Source organism: Corvus kubaryi, unplaced genomic scaffold (assembly GCF_017639235.1).
Source record: "Corvus kubaryi isolate FWS band 111438036 unplaced genomic scaffold, C.kubaryi_AGA036_p1.0 37354, whole genome shotgun sequence".
In the NCBI taxonomy this organism is placed as follows: domain Eukaryota; kingdom Metazoa; phylum Chordata; class Aves; order Passeriformes; family Corvidae; genus Corvus; species Corvus kubaryi.
The window spans coordinates 12,473,429-12,494,203 of NW_024581116.1; the positions used below are offsets into that span (position 1 = coordinate 12,473,429).

The 20,775-nt window shown below is 42.2% G+C and overlaps 2 long non-coding RNA genes across 2 annotated transcripts in view; both read left to right on the top strand.

Moving 5' to 3' along the window:
• The window catches only part of LOC121666960, a 22,578-nt gene extending 18,615 nt beyond the window's left edge, over positions 1-3,963 (top strand). The window contains exon 3 of the long non-coding RNA XR_006016853.1: positions 1,814-3,963. This is a non-coding gene — a long non-coding RNA (uncharacterized LOC121666960). The remainder of the gene's footprint in view (positions 1-1,813) is intronic.
• Positions 3,964-13,653: 9,690 nt separating this feature from the next.
• Positions 13,654-20,528, top strand: LOC121666961. The gene is made up of 3 exons (XR_006016854.1): positions 13,654-14,153; positions 15,315-15,437; positions 19,807-20,528. It is a non-coding gene; the product is annotated as an uncharacterized LOC121666961 (long non-coding RNA).
• The last annotated feature ends 247 nt before the right edge of the window (positions 20,529-20,775 follow it).

The window sequence follows — 20,775 nt, forward strand, 5'->3', positions numbered from 1 at the left end:
CTCTGTCCAGACAGCTTTGCTGAAGGACCAAGGCAGTCCCTCTCAGGGCTGCTGGAGTTGTCTTGGCAGCCTGTGGCACAGTGCCCAGCACCACAACCGCTCAGATCAAGGCCAGGAACCAAAGCACTGACTAACCTGCTCCTGATTGCCTGGACTGCTGCATGTTTTGACCTCATCGGGGGGGTTCATTGTGCCTGTTGGAGAGGCTTTATTGCTGTAAATTATGCACTGGAAAGGCAAAGTGTATATACTGTATGGAGAAGAAGGACACTGATCTTTCGCTTTCTGACATTTATTGATTTGTTAAATTCCCTTTTTCTCCTCAAAGTGAGCTTTGGTTAAGCGTGCCCAAGAATGAAACAGGTAAACACATGCATATGTGTTGCAGTGGGGATACTGCAATATGCATATATCAAACCAGGAGTCCCGTGGAGAGGAAATATATATGGACAGACAGATTCTTGCTAGATGTTTCAGAGATGTTTATTTCTCCAGCCGCATGGCCGGAGCTCTGCCGAGGAACTGTTCCAGTCACGGGACCAAGGGTCCTTCTGCCCGCGCAGGGAACACAAACCAACCAATGGGAACGAGGCTGAGCAGGGGCAGGGAAACCCCGTGTCTGTGCCCTCAGGGCCCCTCTCCCAGGGCTACACGGCAGGGGAGGGACCCCAACACATATGCATATGTAGAAATAGTACCAGTGGTCATACTCATCATTCTTTCTGAAAATTTTAATTCCTTTCTCCATCTGCTATGGATGATTTTTAAAGACAAAATGTAATTTGTTCCAGGCAAGATAAAAAGCCTTTCTCTGTGAGTTGACTAAGTCTTTCAAGTGCCTTTGGTGGGCCACAATTAATGAAGCACAAAAGAATAATCATCTGATTGTTTAGAGAAAATGGAATTATATGCTGTTATGAGCCAAAGTGCTATGATTTTCTCAAACTCCCTCCACTTGATCAGAAAAAAAAATCTTGGTGGAAGAAAAAGCTTACACTTGAATGTTAGCTGCCATGACTGCTTAAACCTGGATGCAACATGAACACAATTTTTCATATTAGAAATATATATTCCCTTCCACCTCCTTTTCCTCTGTTATCTGCAAAATGAAAAGGAGATGAAGTTAGCATCAATTAAAATTTTGAGGATTATTAAAATTTGGAAGGATGGGTTCATCTACCCTGGGCATTTTTGGCTCAAATCCAGGAAGCACTGGAAATATCGGGGCAGGAAAAGAAAGACCCCCAACAAAAAGAAAAACAACGTACCAAAACCCAACAAAAATCAACCAATCAAACAAAACCAATAACCAAACAATCAAACAAAACCCTCAAATTCTTAAGGACTTTCTGCCTGATATTCCATCCCTAACTGTGAACAAGCCTCTGGAATGAATTTTTAGAAATACAGCCCTCTTTGGGCTGCTCTTCACTACTCGGGGAGATTTCTCCAAGAAATTATCTTCATTATCTCAGGCAGGCAAGTGGCTGAGCAATGACTGAGTCACTGTAAAACATGAAAAGACAATAACCGGGGTTTATTGTAAAACAAAACCATTTCAAAAGTAGAAAGATACTGTTTGTATGAACTCTTATTGAGAGGGTCTTTGCCTGAGAGCCAGGCTCCAGCTGAAGGGCAGAGGATGTCATTGCACAGCTATAATCTCAACAATAATTTATCATCCAGATTACAATAACATGAGTGACTGAGAATTTTTGTTCAGTGCAGATTTACAGCCACAAAACCAAAAATTTTTTAAAAATCTTCTGTCAGCATTCCCTAAGGTTCTAACTCCATCTTTTAAATTTCACAGGTGTATTTCTTACAGGCAGCAGAAATGGAGTTTGGCCTTTGCTGAGAAAGAATACTGGTACCTCTTGCCTTGACCTTGACCTTTCTGTGTGATACATTCATCAGTTTACAGAGGTGTACTGAGATGTCTCTCTGCTGCTCCTTCCTAGCTAATCCAGTTCTGCATCAGTACCACTGTAAAACTTCTCTGCAGAGCCAGACTTTACTCATCCAGAAAGACTTTCTTTGTCATGCTCCACACATCTTCATGTGTGGCTTTTTTTGTATTGTAGCTTTAATAAACTCTCTTAGGAATACACCTGTCAGTTTGGACATGTCCCTGATGCCAGCCATCTAACAGTAATCTCCAATATTATTCTGACATCTGGAATGACTATTTACTGCAGGAATATTTGAATTTCTCCCAATCCCATCATTCTGGGCCAGCAATATGGGAATGTGTTACATTCCCCAAAATATCAATATCAGGTTAAAAGACAGCTGTATATTATTCTGTGTCTTGACTTGGGGCTGGGAGCTCAAGTGTTTACAGACTTCCACTTTATAAGACTCTTTCCATTATGGAAATAAGATGTGCAATTTAAAGTAAGTGCAAATTAATGAGATAAAGAGCTCAGAATGTTTCTCCAAATAAAGGAAGAACTAAAATTTTATTAGGCATGTAGGTGCAGTTAAAGTTAGCAAACCAACACAATTTTGATCCAGCTTGATGTATCCTTGTTATCCAACCACAGAGCACCGAGCAGTCCAGTGTGCAATGGGACTAGTCCCGTTTTGCCTGAGTTACAATTCCTCTTGCATATCTCTTAAGCAGTCATCTCTCCAACAGCTACTGAGGATTATGCAAATGTAGTTTTGCTTGATTGGAAATCCAGAGGTCCCAGGACATGGTTGCATTTTGGAGCTAACAGATGATCCAGAGATACAATTAATATGAACTCTTTGGCTGCATAATTAATTTGGTAACATTCAGAAGGTTTTTTTTGCATCACATCAAGTCTAATTTTTCACTGTGGACATAGTGTGTCTTGTGAGTCCACCAGACCTTTATCTGAGCTCCACTCCTCTTCAGCCCTTGCTTTATACCCCACATAAGTTTCTAACTGTGATAGTCTCTCTAAATGGACTTGGAAGTAATTGACTGACCAGTAGGTGGATTAAGCTAGTTTTTAGCTAAGTCCCTATATATCAAACCAGAATATATCTTTACTAATGTGTTCTACACCTTAGGAAGAGTGTAGATCTGAATCAGGGGGATGGGGAAGCAGAGGTTAAATGATTTACTAAGAAGTTGTTTGTTAGAAGCAATGCATACCGCTTGCCCAATACTTATTGTGCCTACCAAAGCAGGATAAGAAGATATGAGACTATTGATAAAGGGAAGGAATCTTGACCAAAGATCCTGTTTTTAACCTAAAGCTAACTCAAACCAGTCTTGGACTTAGCCCAGGGGCATAAAGAGCATGTGCAGGGAAGAAAGGTGAAAAGTTCAGGATGAGAAAGACCCTTTACTTCATCTGAGGAAGACTCTTATTTCATCTCGGAGTCCCCCTGCGACCACCAGATAGCACTGCACAAGCGCAACGTGGATGTAAATGACTTTTGGGCTCATTGTAATATGAATCAAGGCTAGGCAGGGCTAAGTAATGAATATGTATAGGCGTATTGGGAAACTCAATGAATATGGAACTTGTAACCCGATACATACCAAGCTGAATGCAGCTGTCGGCACGCATGACTTTGGAGGAGCGATCCCCCGTGCGTCCCATGGAATAAACACACGTGCTTTACTACTTATTCCAGTAGTGGAGTCTTTCCAACGCATCAGATGGACTAACTTTGTAATGATTGGATATGCCCAACCTCATGCCACTGGCCACCATCTTACACAGGAATCTCCTGAAACAGTTTTCCCGTTTTGAATTCTGCTATGTGGGAAACTCTCAGAACCTGCAGAAATAGAGGAAAGTTTAACTAAAAATACTTGTCTCGTAACCAAACAGTTCCCAAATTGAAGCACTGGAACACATTGCCCAGAGAAGCTGTGGATGTGCCATCCCTGGGAGTGTTCAAAGTCAGGTTGGGTGGGGCTCTGAGCAACTTGGTCTAGTTGTCCCTGGTGTCCCTGAATGTTGCTGCCTTCCACACCTGAAAGGTGTCCCTGCCTGTGGCAGGTAGGCTTAGAACTGGATGATCTTTAAGGTCCTTTCCAACCCAAACCATTCCATGATTCTATGAAATGCTCCCAGGAACAACAGCAGCAGTTGGGAGGAAGTCCCAGATGTTACTGCTCTAGTTTGTTTTGATTGAACCTTGTACAATCTGAGAACTTGCCAAACCGCCTTAGTTGTCTGAGTTTCCAAGGAGTGCTATATCAAAATTCAGCCTTCAAATCCCCCGTTTGTTACCAACCGCGGAAGTAGCAGGGAAAAAAAGAAAAAAAAGAAAACAATGGGAACAAATCCTGTCACCCCACAGCTGGATGAGCAGTCATCTTCATTCCCAAAGTTAAGCCTGCTGGAATAACAAGACCTTTATTGCCTGCAGCCTCTTCTCTGGGGAAGTCCTTACTTTCTGTAATCCAGACAGGAAGCTGAGAGGGGGATCAGTCTGATTGTGTTTGTCCTGTTATTTTTCTCCCATTATCCTTTATATTGCACTGCCCAGGAAAGGGAATCGGGATGTTATCCGTTCACAGCCTACCAGAAACACACTGAAACAGGTTTGGCCACTCAGAAACATGAACAGAATATTCCCGACTCTTGTTATTTTTTGTATTTTGTGGCCCACAGAAGGCCAAATCTAAATGTGAAATATTAAATTAATGTGGAAACATTTAAAAAAAAGATTCAGTGTGCCCTTGCCATGCAAATAACAATAAATGATCCTGTAAGCATCTGAGTCATTCAGGGTAGTTTCTAACATCTTTCTTAAGCCCTACAGAGGCTTATATTTATATCAACATTCTTAGTGTTAGACCAATCTAATCTCACAAATAATCTAATATTTTTTGTTTCCTAGATATGAAAACACTCTTCTGATCTTCCAGATGAATTCCAATATAACAAATTAACGCATCTTGGTACTTTTTCTCCTGTTGACTTAACTTGCTGAGGTTTGTTTTTGTGACAAAGGCAAATCATTCCTCCTTCCACTGTGATAATTAATGGTGTCCTCCACCAGTATGGGCTCACAGCAGTCCTGTCATTTTCTGTGACTGGTACAATTATGATCAGCATTAGAGAGTACATTCCTGCTTTTCTACTGGGACTGCTGAGGATGAATGGGTGCTATTAAAAACAATAATTGATATGTACATTACTATTTATTGGCATCTGTTAAATGCTTATTCTTATATATTGGATAGCTGGTGATATTTTAAATTCTGCCTTGAACCTTTGGATGAAATGTCACTGTTTTTCTGAAAGCCTGAAGAGACACATTAGCCAAAAACTGCAGAAAGTCACACTTTAGCCAAACTCTTTGATAGGTATTTTGGGATTTCCCTGGTGTAGCCCCACTGGGGTCCTGTGGAATCAGGCTTGCTTTGCAATGTCCCTCATAATTTACTGGAATATGACTTACCATGTTTCGAAACATCTGTAGGCTGTTAAAATCTGCTGCTGTTATTTCAAACCTACAATCTTAGATCCTGGAGACCTTCCTACGTGCACAGTATGGCCTGTAACTGCCCTCCTGGCATGGTCTGTCTGCAAGGAACAGCTCCAGTGGCTGCCTCCTTCTTTAGCAGCTTTGAAGTTATGATTTTGGAGGTATTATGCCCTCCTTCAGAGGGTCTATAAGGCCTTCCCTTCTTCACTGGATGTTCTATAGTTTGCAGTCATGGCAGAACAAGACGGTTGTGTCTCTGGATGAAGTTATGGATATTAGGGCAGGGATTCCATGTAAATTTACACTTTTCTGTGGAAGCATCTATAGCTGTACTAAGGCTGCTAAGTTCCAAATTCCCAATAAGCTCCCAGCAGAAGCTGGTAGCTGGAGACTGTAGCAAACTTTCCATTTCTTAGCTGCCCACGAGGGCTGGGGAAGCATCTCCCATTTCTCTTTGGATGTTTCCTGAGGCAGTCTCTGACTGCAGCCTGGAGCAGCCTGTGCACAGCTTCTTCCCTGGGTCCCAGGGCAAGGTGTGGGTCTGGGATGGGAGAAGGGTCCTTCTCCAAGTACAGCTAATGCCAGTGGGGAAGGAGGCCTACCCGAGGCAGCAGAGAGCACAGAAGTAAAATGCTCAGCCAAGAGTTAGGGAAAACCAGTACAGGCACTGCTGATGGGTGTGCAGGACTGGAAAAGGATTTACAGGGGTTTATCATTTCTGTACAGAAGAGTATTAGCAAAGGCTTATTTTCTGAAGCTGTGATTAGAGGGAGACTCCTCAGCATTTGTTGATGGTCCCTTGGGTCTGGAATGATTCCCAGGCTTTGAAAGAGCAAAGAGGAGATTACAAAGAGAGAGACCTGGTGGAGACCTTGACAAATTGTTCAGCATGTGGTCCCTGACACCCGGGAAAGACAGAGGACATGGAACAAGCACTGGCTGAGGATTGCAAGAGGAGACACACGCACCCACCCCCAGCCTGTTGCAGTAAGAGCCATCATAGAAACAGAGCCACGTTCCCCAGAGCTACACATCACTCAGTCCTGCACCCTCAGACAGCACAAAGCTCTTCCTATACCTTATCCCATTGCTCTGAGCTGTCTGAATGGCTGCAGCACTACAGCATTAAATCTGCCTGTAGCTAGGTGCAGATTTACAATTACTATTCCTTTTTTTTTTTTTTCTGTTGGAGGAAATGGTTTCATAGGGAACAGGTTGCAGAGAGCAACTGTTGAGAAACTGTCTTGACAGCCATCCCAAATATATTTTTGGTTATGTTTATTTCAAGTAGCAGATGTGATCTAAGGTCCCATTCAAGTCAGAAAAAATGGCCCAGGAAAGGAACTGGTAAAACACATCTGAAGGCATACACAGAAATTGCAGGGATGTGATGATCCTGAGAAGGCTCTTGAGATGTTCCTCTTTCTGTAGGTGGTGGTAGTGAGGTATATTACTGTCCTACCCATATCACTGATTCCATAGGGGTTATTTCCAGACTTTCTACTGGAAAAATAACTTGATGTGGCACAACTGACTGCTTTCAGTCCAAAAAGATCATATGGCATGATCCCCAAGGACAGCACACATGAGACCCAGACCCTCTATGAGCCTCTGCTTCCAGCTCACCACATGTCTGTGGCTGAATCTCTCATCTTGCTGTGCTTCTGTCTCTCTTTGTATATTTATTTCGGCCTTTTTTTTTCTGGGTTAACCATAAGCTCCTTAGGATTCACAGCCTTAGGCTCGCCAGCCTTGTGTCTATACAGCACCCAATGTAGCCTGGTCCCATCCATCTTCAGGGTAATGGTGATGGCACAGTAATGCCAAGGGGATCTGGAGAGAGAGGGGCTACTGCTGCTTTCTGAAACTGAAATCTGTGTGTTGGAGTCTCCTGCATCTCCTTTATTTTAAACTGAATGCTTTTCTGACTCTGCTGTGCTCAAAAATACATCAAGTAAATGGGAAAAGGAACTATTTAAAGGCATCCTTAACTTGTCACACTTTTTCATCTCAAACTGGATCACCTTGAGGGTACCAAGCCCATGATTTATTTAGGTTTGGGTCCTACTGAAAGTGAGATTTCCTAGTCTGGAAGTAGAAGAGATGTTGGGCGACTTAGGTTCTTACTCACAGAATTCACACATCCACTTCTAACCCTGAGCAACAAGGGGAAATACAGTAATTTTAAAATATAAAATACACAAATTTTAAAATGGTGAAACAATTGCAAAGAGCAAACTGCAAAAAATATAGCTAGATGATTCACAAATGGAAATAAATAAATGCACAACATAAATTATGCATTGCAGTCATTTGTTCAGCCAGTAATAATGGTTTTGGGGGCAGGGATAGTTACTCTTATAACCTGTACAAAAGAAAAAAAAGTTGTACCCTAACAAAAACATCCCCAGGAAATTAATGTTTATTCAGATTTGACATTACAAACCATTTTATGGAAACCTGGAAAACTTTTAAAAATCTATTCAGTAACACATTTCTTTTAGGAGCTAATAATGCAATTTTATTGCCCTCGGAAGGTACGTGGGATCTCTTTAAAAGCAACCACAACATTACAGTCCCCCTTCCCAGCCCCAAACAGGGAACCCTGGAGGCAGTCCATTAATAATGTAAAAATATCTTGTGTAAAAGTCATAAGTCTTTCTGAATCTGTGTACTAGTTTGAAAACAAACCAGTGGGAGACACCAAGTCAGAATAACAATTTAATGGAAATTAAAGAAAAGGAAAAAAAAGGTAAAAGAAAACACTGTCAAACTGACAGAGTCAAGGTACAACCTGACACCCTGTTAGGCAGGGTGGTGGTAGCAGTCTGGTAGAATGGTGGCTGCAGCCCTCTGAAGCAGTGATCCTGTAGAAAGGGTCTGCTCTTCCTCAGGAAAGTCCAATGGTAGCTGTGTAGCTCCTGTCCTCTGGAAATCCAGTGGGAAGCCAGTGTCTCTGGTGTTCAGCCTCAGATTATATCCATGCTGGGATGCTTGGTTCCTCCCTCTGGGTGGAGCATCTCACAATGGGGTAATGAGTCATGAGGCAAAGTGTTGATTAGGCTCATTAACAGAAGATAGTCCGGAGGGAGTTATCTCTGAGTCAGGCAGCAGGACAATGATGGGCAATTAACAGAAAGATGGTCTGGGGGGAGGAGGCAAGGAAACACTGCCCCACCTGATTTCAACAGCTGATGGGGATGGTAATAGAATACACTGCAACCCAGGACAATCTGTGATATCAGGTCGACGCTACAGCTTTAGATAAAAGTGTGAATTGCCAGATTCTGTATTGCCATGTCGTTGCTGAATCTGAATTTTTTATTGATTTTACTTAAAATTGTGACTCTAGGTCTCTGACACCATCAACAGTTTTGCTTCCTATTGTGCCCAGTTATTGCCAGTGTTGTGCTGGGTGGAAAGGGTTTTAGCATGAGCAAGCCTAAGTCAGGCTTCAAAGAGGAAAAGAAATTGAATTGTTTTAAACAAAAAGCCTTGAAAATGTACCATCCCTGCAAATGTGGCTTGGCAGAGCCCCACTGTGTACAAACAGTGGATGCTTCACGAGCTGCCTGGGACCATTAATCCTGTCAACCCTGCAGTGTCTTACAGGAGAATTGCCCTTGCTCTCGCATGATGGCCCATCTGGGCTGCATAGGAAAGGATTCAGATTCAGAAACCAAGTGTAAGCTTTGTGCAATCCTCTCACAGGGCTGTGCACACACAGCTCTCCTGCATCCCACACTGGCTCACTAAACCACAGTCCTTTGCTACTGCAGCAGGTGGAGCAACACTAATAACACTTTTTTTCTGCAGCAATGTGTTTTGTTTTGTTCAGGGAAAATCAGGATAAAAACAACACTTGTTAAAGAGAACGCATAGGAGAAAATTTCAGAAACTACTTCTGATCAATTTTTTTCTGGGCCTTGTTCAAAGAAAAATTGAAAAATGTCAAAGGAAATATTTGACAATACTGAGAAAATATTTATTTCTTCCACTATTCTTTCTGTAGGCAAACTCCAGTAATTTCCCTCAGGTGTTGTCTACAATATGTTCTGTGCTGGACCAGAGTGAGAGGACAGCTGCCCATGTTCTGTGCAGAGCTCCTGGTGGCGCAGTGCCAGGCGTTTCCATCAGCACGGCTGTGGCCTTGCAGGACACAGAGTGGGACCCACTATGGCACAGTGCTGCCGCTGCCCAGATGGTGAAGCTTCTTCTTCCCCAACAGCTCATCACCCTCAGCATCATCAGTTTCACCTGGTGGTCACACATTCAGCTTGCTCCTCCCTTGTACCCACAGAGTTTCCAGTGTTCATAAGAAAACATTTCCCTTCCATTGTAATAAAATAGAGGGCTTTCATCACTGAATCCAAACAGTGAACAAGCACATTAAGAGAATAGATTAGCAATAACTGAGGCCTTAATATTTTGCAGCAAGAATTAAATACCATAACTGCCATTACATCGAGATCCCATTTGCTACATCTGCTTATCAGCTTGTGTCTGAGACACTAAACAGAGCCAGGACCAGCTTCTCTGTGCCACCCTGGCACCGACTAGCCCTGTGTCTGGAGAGCCAGTCTTGGAGCAGGGGAGTGCAATAGGACAGTATGGCCTGGCCATGTCAGTCATGTCATGCTCTCTTCTGCTTCAAAATAGGCACTCCACTGAAATAGAAGCTGCACTGAAATCACCTGTTGAAAGCAACTCCAGAAGATCCTTCTGTGTCAACCCATGAACACTTCAGAGGAATTTCTTGGGATGATAGACAGAAATGCAGCTGTGACCCTCCTACCGAGGTGACCTTCCTAACATTGTTCAGTTTACTAACGTGGATGTGGCTGGTTTTGGCAGAAGAAAAGTAAAGAAGAATCACTGGCAAAGGACACAACCACTGTGGCTAAAAATGCGTGAGAGGGTGGCAGTGAAGGAGAGGTAGACACTGCAGAAACTCTAGGTGAAAGGAACACAGCAACAGGGTTTGCAAAGGGCTTTAGAGGAGTACAGGCTGCCATTGATAAATATAACAGATATTGAGGAAAACAGGAGATCTTTCATGTAAATGTCCTTGGGATCCAGAGGCAAAATTTTTTAAGCCAGGAGTCTTTCCCGTTCACTTCCATCACTGCCTCTTCCAGTCACACCAATGATTTAGATCAACTGCAAATAGTGCCTGATGGATTAACTCTGAGCATCGGTGTGACAGCGAAAGCTCTTTGTTAACCTTCAGATGAGCAGCTGCTGAGAGAAACTAAGCTGCTGCTCAGCCATACAAGTTATTTCCCTACCAGTAAACTAAATGAGATGAGGACATGGGGCAGTGCTAGCATGTGTCTGTCCATCCTGTGGGATTGCTGGCCCATCCTTGATACAGCTGTGGGGCAGGACTGGGTACCAGAGGGTGGCTGAGCAAGATCTGTCCCTCTAGGCAGTGTGGGTGCTGGGGGCAGCAGAGTCATCTGTATAGGTGCAAGCCAAGTCATGCCAGTCACCCTCCAAACTAGACAATATTCTGGGTGTGAAATCAGTTATTCACTAATGTGCATGGAGGATATTTAGGAAAAAAAGCTTTAATTCATATTTGCATGTATCAGGACAGCAGTGAAAGGCTAACTCTTCTTTATAGACGGTTCTCTGCTGCCTACAAAAGCCATGCTACAGAAAGCTAGTTGAACTAAAGTATCACAAGGACACTTGATTCCTTTGGTCTTCTTGTATGGCTTTCACCTGGGTAAAAAGAGTCACTAAAACCTTTTTATTCCCCGCCTTAGTTTCTTGTAATGAATAAAAAACCCCATAGAAATGCCATCCACTGAAAGTAGCATCTCAGACAAATCCTGCCCTGTAGGAAAAAACTTCAACAACTTACAAATAGAAAAAAATTAACAGTATTTATTTGATAACACACAGATTGTTTTGTCCTACTTTGCGCAGCTATTTTTCTCCAAGAGTAAGTGATACTGTATTCTGTATATGGTTATGTTTTTAAAGGAGGCTGTAACTATTCACTCATCCTTCCTGTAACCTGAAAAACATAGTAAAATGTTTTTATTTTTCCCAGCAGCTCAGTGTTCACAATTTTCACAATGCTTATGATATTATGTTGCAAAGGTTTTTTTTATTATTCCCAGTACTTTGATTAGAAAAGCTGCTTCATACATAAAGTTGCAAGAACTTTATATGTTATTGGTGCTATGTCAACAGTGGAACACATAAGATTTTTTATGACATGATTTTTCATTAAAAATGCAGTGCAATTCACTGCACTTAAAGGAACATGAATATCAAATGAAAACTGATTATTATAATCAAATTTGATATTCATTTCATGAGGAGAAATTTCATGACCAGCAATTAATTATAAGCAGGAGATGAGAACATGCAAATAAACATGGATGTGACTGGGATACAATACTTGTGGTCTCTGTTCACCTAGACATGACATTTGAACTTTGTAACCAAGTCCTGATCTCTTGCACTTAAACTTGTAGAATAAACGTTAGATAGGGCAAGAGAACTTGCAATAAGGGATATTTTCCAATTGGGAATTGAAGGTATGCTGCTGTACCTGTGTGGTAGTTACTATTTTCCAGACAGTATTGATGAGCTCATCAACATAATTTCAACAGACTCAGTGAGGATGAAATGGGGATGCTGACCAAAATGGGATACTGACCTGCTGCTCACTAACACTCAGTGACTTATATAAAGTTTCACAGAGGAAGCATAAACATATCAATGTCAATAGGTAATTCACGGATTATCAGCAATACACCAAGACTTTTTTTAGGTCAGAATGCAAACTGCCCCAGCTGACTTCAGTTAGCACCTAAGGCAAGCACTGGAACCTGTTGCTGCACAAGGAGAAGTGTTAGTCCACTTCAGCTGGTCACCTGTCATTTGATTTGTGCTGATTCCTGAACCCAGGCACTCTGCCTTCACTTGGGCCAATGAACACTGCGCACTGTGCATTTCTCCATGTGTCCCTATGCCTACCTTTGGGAAAGGCCCAGGGAGCAGACCAGGATGCTCTGAAAGTGTAATGGGCTTATGCAGAGCTTCCTGAGCATGGACGTGTGTTTCCCTGCAGCTGGTCCCTCTCACCAAAGGACAGAGCCCACCCCAGCAGCAGACCAGCCCTTCCTCACCTGCCTGCTGAAGCACTGGGCAGGCTGAGCTGGCTGGTGGGATGGAGAACGCTGCATTCATCTGCAGCCGGTCTACCAGTCTCCATTTCTGTTGCCATGGATACAAGAATGAAGCAATAACTTTATTCAGGAGTAGCTATTTTTACTGTAATTACACCACAGGAAATTATTAGACTATTCTTCCTTTCATCTCACCCATATTTTATTTATGTTATGATGCTGGTGGTGGGGGGCTGCTCCCTGCCGTGGGTGTGGGTGCTGACGGTGCCAGGCTCAGAGGGCTCAGCTTAGCTGGGCAGGCAGCACCAGTCCATGGGCAGGAATCCACCAGCAGCACCACACAGTTGTGATGGAGCCCGGCACGGCAGGGACTTGCAGTTAAGAATTAATGTTGATACATTTTTTGCCATGGAATAAAGTGAACTGCAGAGTTAGCAGAGGTTAGGGTCAGGCCTGTCTGTATTCTTGAACCCCTCTTCAGGAGGGAGGCTGGAACTGCCCCTGAGCTGCCAGGGCACAGGCTCCTGGCAGGGCAGGACATCTTACTGCCCACCGCCTGGCCAGTGTGGTGTGAGCACCCAGCTGTGGCTCTCACTGATGGCTGCTTAAACCTTAGACTGTGAGCACCAGGGCTTGCACAAAGCCACTGGAGCTGTGTCAAGTCCACTTCTGAAATTTGGTGTGGAGTGCCACTGTGCACACTGCTGCATGGCTTCTTAAATCCTTCTCTGGACATGGTGGCACATAGCTGGAGGAGTTCAGGTCAGTGGTAGGCAGTTAAAACAAGGACTTAACCCCAATTTTTTTATCACTGCGATTCTACAGAGCCTACTCTCTAAGATCCCTATGAGACAAGTCCTATAGAATGTTACAGAAAGTAAATTATAGATATCTGTAAGTTTTTAGTAATCCTGTAAGATTTAGGTATGGAATTGCACAGCAAAGGAATCATTAAAAAATAATGCATTTTTGTTTGCTTCTGTTAGACTTTAAGGATGTTTTGCTTATTTGCTGCCTTTGTTTTTCTAGCGGTTGTGTGGCTGGTGGGTGCAGCAGCCTGTGTCTGTCTGCTCCTGTAGAGTGGAGGGAAGAACCTGTTAGGCAGTTAGCATTAGGAAGTGTGAGTTTGCCAGCATTGATGGACAGGGCCGTGAACACACTGAATGATAACCAGATGCTGATGAGATGCTCCAGAAGGGAAGCAGAGGAGTGTGCAGGCATCCTGGGGCTGGAGCTGTAGTCTCCAACCCAGATGGGGAAAATCATGTCAAGGAAATAAAGCCCAGACTCTCCAAGCCTCTTGATCTGTCCGGAGGAATCCAGCCATAGGTTAATCCATATGTCATCCTGCATCAATGTAAGAGGAAAGAGTGCTACCATGTAAACCACAGCAGGTACCCTCTCACAGCTTGTGTCTCCTGCAATCCACGCATCTCTGTTCTGCACTCCACATCTACCTTGAAACTCATAAAGAGAAAAGTACTGTAAGAAGGACTTTATAAAGAAAGAGTGGGAAACCCCCCATCACTGGACATGAAGAAGTTTTGCTGTTTCACCTGCTGCTGCTACAGTTCAGAAGTGGTGAGTTTTTCACTTTCTGCAACACTGATTCTTTTTGACCATCTTTTGGCCATTAGCTACATTGATCTAACAGAGAGGGGATGTTGAACCAGGATTTGAGAGACCTGGATTAAATTCCTGAGTTTGCCCTGGCCTCTGAGGGGCCATGTCTCACTCAGTTTCTGCTCTCTGCACCAATCCATCTCCCCGCACTTGCCACACATGGCTGCACAATGGGGACCTGTCTGAAGCCCCCAGAATTTTCTTTCCTTTCACCTCTGTGGTGCATTTGGTCATGGTTCAGGGAGAAGACTGCATGCTCAGGAAGTCAGGTGGATGCTTTCCCTGATCAATAGTAAAAATTATTTTTAGTATTGCCCCCATATAAGGAGAGTGTAATAAAAGGACATTTTAACTGATGAAAACCTTGGAGAACTGCGTGCTTTATTTGATGCTTTTTACTAATGAAATTTCTGGTCTCAATGTAATTTTTGTAATTTTTCAACAGGCCATTCTTTTGAATGAGAGTCCTGCTCTAGTACTCCTGCTAGCTCATAGGAAAAATTTTGAAGAATTAATAATTACTCGCTAGTTTTATAGAGAAATGATACTAAAAATATGAAAAGTGTTGCATTAAAAATATGTTTTAGATTGGTATGTGGAAGAACCAATGAAAGAAATAGGAAGGTAATTTAAGAAATAATAGAGGCAAACTGCTAAATTATCCCCATTACTCACTGAGATGTGTGAACCACATCAGATTATGGGACACTCAGAATAGGGTCTGTTGCCTCTGTTTTTTTGTTGCCACAAACTAGATCTGTCCTAAATCTTAAATTTCATTATTTAATATTAGAAACTGACTCTGTATTTGGCCACGTGAGTAAGTGTGACCTGCTTTTCTGATTTGATGAGGACCAGTTAACTAAGCAGAACAGAGAGGGAGGTCCAGCTACATTTTGGTGATAAAATTCAGGCATCTTATGTTTGGCATTTAGCTTTCACTTGATCAGAACTATTTCACAGGATGTGCTGTCCTTCTCTACTAAGGCACATGCCAGCCTCCACTTTACTTCCTTTAACATCTCACTCTTAATCAAAGCTGGTGTTCAGATCCCTCTGCATGCTGTCAACCTGCCAGTCATTAATCTCTTCACAGGAGTACATTTCTTTCCCTCTTAGTATGCCACATATTTTTGCCTGGATCCTTTGAGACCCTAATGAGACACATCCTTGGTTTCCACCTGCTTGCTGAAATCTGTGGGACAACAGTTCATTTGCATCCCTCTGCAAGATCAAACACTGGTGAGAGTCTTATCTCTAGTAACAAACCAGACCTTTCATGGCATTAACAGTAGGACTAAGCAGCCAAGCCAAGCAGTTATGAGAAGCCAAGCTTGACAGTGCCCTTAATCCAATTAAAGCTATGTCTGAAAAACTGTTCTCATTTTGGCCGAAGTGACTGAGCAGTGTTTGGAGTCTTGTGCTAGGACAGTCAAGAAATATATTGTGATTAGAATGTGACAGAAAGATCTTGGGTTTTTAATCAGATAAGGCCTCAATCGATTAAGATTTAATTATGTCCAAGACCAGAATTCTTAATTTTCAAAAGACCAGTCCTGTGATTTAAGTCTGTTATCACTTTGTAGCAGTGGATGTTAGTTGAGTAATATGAAGATTTTAATTAGAGCCAGAAGCTTTTACATGAAAATATTAAATTAAAGAAGCAAAAATGGGCTTTTAAATATATTTTATAATTTTTAAGAGTTCTCTTAAAACACTCCATCTCTCTTTCCTCAGATTACAATTGTAGATTTTTCAGAATTTTATCTTCATTTCTCATTTTGGGAGCAAATTAATTTTTTCAAGGATACTCTTTTGATTTATATTTGCCAATGTACAAAGCCACAGACCTACTGCTGACAACATTTTCCCAGCTTGAAAGTACATTTTAATAACTGAACTCTACATACCCAATGGCAAGGAAATTTCTGCAAATTCAATTTTGCTTGACAAGTACAACAAGATTATAACTATGTGGAAATTAATGGTCACAGATTTGGTGTGTTTAGACAGAAAGCTAATCTGGAGGCAATCTTTATGGAATTCAGTGAAGATAAAAATGTAATGTGAACCACAATAGCATCTGTTTGGAGCTCCACGTATGAATTTAGCTCTTTAGCATTTTGGATGTCAATTGATGGACATTCCCATGGTCAAGTCTCTGTGAGAGTGCAATTTATCTTGGGCTGTGGAAGAGCCATTGCAGGGAAAACCTTTGGCTGTGTTAGGGTACAGTTCCCCTGGTCTAGAGCAGTTGTGAGACCATATGATCCAAACAAATTGGATAGGACTGGTATTATTACTTCTCACAGCAAGGATTTTGGTCATATTTGCCCATATAAATGGGCAATTGGTTATCATGAGCAATGGCAACCACCACTGGTTGCCAGCAGTTGTTGCTAAAAAAATGTAAAATCTTGTGCAGATGGGAATGTAAGGTGTGGGAGGAAGATACAGAAAACCAGAAAAGGACAATGACAGGCCTGGAAAATATGAGATAAGGAAGAGTTTGGAAGGGCAAGAGCATGTCAGGACAGTGAGCAGCTGGGAAATACTGCATGAGGTAAGGCCAGGGAAAAATATAATGGGAAACTGAAGGGACCCTTAGCAGGAACAGAGAAGACCAGAAAGTCTCATGGATGCAATCAGAAGCAGATGAGATTTCCTTTCCACGGAGGAAAACGTGTACATATGACACACTGAAGGCAGATTTGCAGGTAAATGTGACTCAGATCTGCAATCAAGTGACTTAATCTTCCCCCAGCTGAAGTTCTGCTAGCTGCAGCATCCAACCATCTCTGTCTGTCTCTAATGCATTTGAAAGGCATTTCTGAGGCTGTCTGCATTTACCTGCCCTGTATCAGGCCAGTGGCATGCAGTGCCTAAGATCTGTATGGGTCCAGACTCTCCCTGCAGTCACATCCTGTGGGATGTTGGGTGGATTGCCACGTTGGGTGCCCACAGCCTGATCAGTGTTTTGTTCTGCAACAGCTGGGATTCACAACAATCTGGTTTTGGCTCAATTTGGATGTACAGGTCAGTGCCAGGCCTCACACCTCTCCCATGGCTGGCCAGGTCACATACAGCATAGACAGGGATCCTTCCTTTCCCTTTGCAGAGCAGGTGGAGAAACGACATCACTAATTTCTTCTTCTGAATGTCAACCATTTTTTTCAGTCTTCTGTTGCAGAGCTTGTTTTGGGAAGTTTTGGTACAAACCTCACCATGAAATGTAAAGTAAAGTTCACATCTCTCTGCTGGGGCAATTAAAATATACTTGGCCCAGGCTTGATCTGAAATCACTGTATTTAGAGGCACCTTCTGGTAATGCTTATGTTATGGATAGCTAGGGCATGTGGGGTGCTCCCAGGCTGGACTTTGGGGACAACCTACATGTGCTGAGTAACATGCAAAGAGATGAGAAAGACGAACCTCAAATTGGCTGCCTAATGCAGATTAGATGTCCAACTATATGGTTGCAATTTTGTTAGATAAAGATCAGTGTATAATAGACATACACATTTATTTCTTAATTAGAGAGTTTATTTCAATTTATGGTAGTAAGGGTATTAGGAAAAGGTGTGGTTTTATTCCTTACTCTGGCATCAGAAGCAGATAATCTAACCTTTTAATGGAAACTGCTGTTACATTCAAAATTGTGGAAAATTACATTGGATCTTCTACAGAATTATGGTAATTTGTATGAGTCCATTCTTGTTTTAAAGATTTGCTTTATCTATCTATGTATCTATCTTGCTATAAGTGTGTGTATATACACATGCAGACACCATATATATATATATATATATACATTGTCTCTTTGAATGTATGCTTGAATTTTGAAGTCTTATAACTCCTGAAGCATTTTGCTTGTTTTTTCTATGCAACACGCTATGTATGAGGCTGAAATCCTTTCTTGTCTTGGTGAGATGAAAAGCCCTCATTTCATACATCTTTATGCAGAACCAGAAATCATCCCTGCCTCAGAGGAGGGAGAAAGGAAAGAAGAGCAAGGAAGCTGCACAGATTCAAAGATGTGACCACATTGACTGGTAGCAGAGCTTTATTTGAGGCAGATGAGAGGGAAAAGCCCCTCGTGATCAGGAAGCTAACAGTTGAATTGAACAATCTGAATGCAGATTTACACAGGAATTCCACTGGAAAGCTCCTGTTATGCTTTTGAACTGCTTTGTCCTACCAAGGACATAAGTGCAAGCCTTGAAGTGAACTTTGAAATCAATGATCAGTTTTGTCTTCTATCCTCAGCTTTTTAGGCAAGACTCGAAGCACTATAGGCTAATGCTACATTTTTCTGGATTGCTTTCAGACTCTCATGACTGGTACTGGATTTGGGATTTTCACTTTTTACAAGTCAAAAAATATGTGGGACATCTACTGTTCATATTTCTCTTGGCATTTATATTGTATCTATGGAAAAAGGGGGTGTCCAAGGACACGGCATCTTTCTTCCTCCTCTGGCTAGTTCATTCAAAGATATAAGGAGAAGGGAAGCCAGACTAGGTATTTATTTTCTTTATAGAGAGTTCTGTTACACAGACAATTAAACTAAATGCCTGGATATGCGAATTAGTCTTTTTTCCCCTCTATCTTTTTAAGATCTACCTATTCTTCCTCTTTTTCTCATATGTCCAGATGGGCAAATAATTAGTTGCCTCTGTCTTCTCTGCTGAGGTTCATTAGCCAAAAATTGGGATTCAACACCATGGTTTTCTAAAGTCAGAGCAGGCTGAGTCATTAAGAAATGGCTGTGTACACAATGTGGTGGGATGTAATTTTCTGATCCTGTCACAGCTAAAGAGTCCTTTATAACACTTATTAGTGACTCAGTATCTCTGCAGTATCTTTGATACGTGGAGTGTTTGTGGCCATTTTGGTTACTGTTCTAAATACTGTCAGTTGGGAGTGCTTGCTTTCTTCATGTTTAGCATCCTGACTGAAAGGTCTTATTTTTCTGGAAAAGAGCCTGGAGGACTGGAATCTCTCAGTTTTTAAAAGCAGATGATCCAAAAAGCCTCTGGTGGTGTCCTTTCATTGCATCAGGAGCAGACACCCTGCAATGAGTTCAATCTTTCCAGCCAAGCACAAAACCAGCAGAAAGGCCTGAGGCATGCCCCTAGAAGTTGTTGCAGAACCCAAGCAATCACTGGCTGGTGCTGTCTGCTTCTGGAGTGCAATTAGTTCTTGTCCTCAGCAATGAATTCACAGATCCACCAAGTTTAATGCATCACACATTAGACTAGGTTACCTGGCCGTCCTCACTGACCCCTTCTGCCATTTTTCTGTCTCCCTGTACTCTGTGTGACATCTCACAACATCTCACTCTTTAGTCCAATTTGCCTCACGCACTCGATCAGCATCTGTGCCTGATCACCTGGATCCAGCAGGTGACATCTCAGGGCCAGAAATGCAATGAGGTAGCAATGCCTGGAAGGAGCCTATCTGGAAAAGCATCCTGAAGTTATACTCGTTGCCTCAATTCTATAAATCAGGTTCTTCAGTGAAGGAAATTGCTATTGTAGAAATTTTCTTTGGCTTTCTTAAGTAGTATTTTAGTGTCTAAAATAGCTTTTTTTTTTTTTTTTTCCACTAGGGTCTACATTCCTTACACCTGTGTTTCCCTACCATCTGAAGCACCAAGCTCTTGTTTACTTTCTCTTTGCCTGTAAGCAGGCAGGTGAGCAAAAAGATTTACTAAAACCACAAAGAAATCGAAACCATTGAGATGATAGAAAACTGTGGGTTAGATAAGGGAGCTGAAGAGACCAGGGAAGAAGAAAACTGGAGATAATCTCCTACTATATCCACCTATCAAAACCTTGAATCCTTAGTTCCCTATCTTTTTGGGGGAAAGATGTAAGGTAGGTGGTCTCATCCAACCCACTGCTAGCAAGAAGTAACAGGGACAAGAAGCCACCACCCTGTGTCTATTTAAGCCTGTAGGGTGAAACAAACCAGAGAAAAGTGGATGAAAAAAACCTGTAAATACCTAAAAAAACCTCCATCCCAATAACTCTTGAGCCTCTCAGCTAACAGGAATAAGAGAAGGGACCTGAAAGGGAATAGAATCTGCTTCTGAAGAAACCATCATGGGGATGAAAATGATCAGTCACTCCTCGGGTACCACTCAGAGTATCAGCTACTCCTTCCATCATCACCCCAGCTGTCCCAGCTCCAGCTCAAGCCCAGCCATATTTTCTGCCTTTTTTAGGCCTCCTTTTTCCTTGTGTGTGTGGACACAATATTTCTGCTAGCAAGAATTTTCTTGCTGCTTTCTAAGCCCATGGGATACTTTTCTCTCTCACAAAGAGATTAGCAGAAGTTCTATAAACTATGAACACCTGCAACCTTGTAGAACTATGTTTATGGTACAGTAGAAAAATATTTTGACAATGGATGTTTAGGATTTTAGCCAATCCACCCAGGGGGTGGCTGATCCTTTGTCCAATTAGACTATGAAGAAAAAAGTCTATAAAAGAGTTTGTAAAATAATTAAATAAATCAATCTTGCTGCACAATTCCTGCCTGCTGGATCTTCTCTCCTTCCTACAGCTGTGGAATA